Here is a 1,724-nt window from a genome sequence, read left to right as displayed (position 1 = left end):
ACTGACCAGTGACCTGACCACACTGACCACCAGTATAGTTAGTAGTATACTTATATTGTGATTGCCTGAAAAAGTTAAACACTCGTCGTGTGACTTCACTTGTGTGTTGTTGTTTTTTTTATTCTATAAAAATAAAACTCATTCTGCTGACAGACAGTGTCCAGCAGGTCCGTCATTATATAATATATAATATATACCTGTCCGGCTGCAGTAGTGATATATATATATTTTTTATATCATTTATCATCCAGTCGCAGCAGACACAGTACGGTAGTTCACGGCTGTGGCTACCTCTGTGTCTGCACTCGGCAGGCAGTCCGTCCATAATTGTATACCACCTAACCGTGGTTTTTTTTTCTTCTTTATACATACATACTACTACAACAAAAGGGAGAGAAGAAGACTCTTTTGTGGGTGCACTCTTGTATGTTTAAGAGGTCTCAGAAGAGACAATAAGTAAAGATTATAAATGAATTTTTAAATATAACTTTTATTAACAATAATTGATAAAATAGTAGAGTTTACTGTCAAAAATTGGAGGTAGGGGTGGGGGGAAGGGTGGGGGGGAGTTGGGGAAAAGAAAGGGGGAACACAGAACGAATTAATTACAGTGTAAATACTGAATATTGTTCTGGAATGCCTGGGTGCGATAATAACAGCTGGAGACCCTGAAAATTGAAGTGTTTTTATTCTCTCATGAGCGATGATGAGGAGACAGATGGGATGATTAAAGATGGAATGAGCAAGATGAATCTGCTGTCAGTGTTAGACGCTGAGCAAAACCGTCCAGGAATTTCTACTAAACTGAGTATTCCTCGAGAGTCTCCCACTCGAGTACTGACCCAGCCCTACACTGCTTAGCTTCCAAGATCGGAAGGATTCGGGCGTTACCAGTGTGGTATGATAGTAGAAAAAATATTAGATATCGAGGGCTCGAGAATCACTGATGAGAGTTCACGAAAATGGAGAAATAAGAGAAAAGAAAAGACAAGAGAATGAGTGGAGGAGGAAAATAGGGGACCTGAATCAGTGGTGAGAGTCCTGAAGATAGTATAAAGTGAGGAAAAGGAAACGATACTGATAGGTAAAAAAAATTTTTTTTTTTTTTTGAGATTGGTTGATAGACAATGGGCTGCTTGATTGCAGGATGCTGATAGTACCTATGATAAAGGTACTAGGTGTGATCAAAACCACTGATTCAGGGGTAATTATCCCGGTCTAACGGTGGCAGCAGATCCCCTATTTTCCTCCTCCACTCATTCATCTTGCTCATTCCATCTTTAATCATCCCATCTGTCTCCTCATCATCGCTCACGAGAGAATAAAAACACTTCAATTTTCAGGGTCTCCAGCTGTTATTATCGCACCCAGGCATTCCAGAACAATATTCAGTATTTACACTGTAATTAATTCGTTCTGTGTTCCCCCTTTCTTTTCCCCAACTCCCCCCCACCCTTCCCCCCACCCCTACCTCCAATTTTTGACAGTAAACTCTACTATTTTATCAATTATTGTTAATAAAAGTTATATTTAAAAATTCATTTATAATCTTTACTTATTGTCTCTTCTGAGACCTCTTAAACATACAAGAGTGCACCCACAAAAGAGTCTTCTTCTCTCCCTTTTGTTGTATGTCTTACCACTGACTCAGGGTGCACCACCAAACTCAAGATAACATTAGAAAACTCAGATTTTCTCGTTGTATTATGTATTTTGGTTCTAAC

At 39.1% G+C, this 1,724-nt stretch overlaps 1 pseudogene; it reads right to left on the bottom strand.

Annotated features, from left to right (window-relative positions):
- Positions 1-793: 793 nt before the first annotated feature.
- Positions 794-912, bottom strand: LOC134968283 (5S ribosomal RNA; annotated as a pseudogene).
- Positions 913-1,724: the final 812 nt, after the last annotated feature.

The sequence above is a fragment of the Pseudophryne corroboree genome, chromosome 10, assembly GCF_028390025.1.
Source record: "Pseudophryne corroboree isolate aPseCor3 chromosome 10, aPseCor3.hap2, whole genome shotgun sequence".
Lineage (NCBI taxonomy): Eukaryota > Metazoa > Chordata > Amphibia > Anura > Myobatrachidae > Pseudophryne > Pseudophryne corroboree.
Note: the sequence above shows the minus strand (reverse complement) of the source record. Positions and strands in the feature narration are given on the sequence as shown.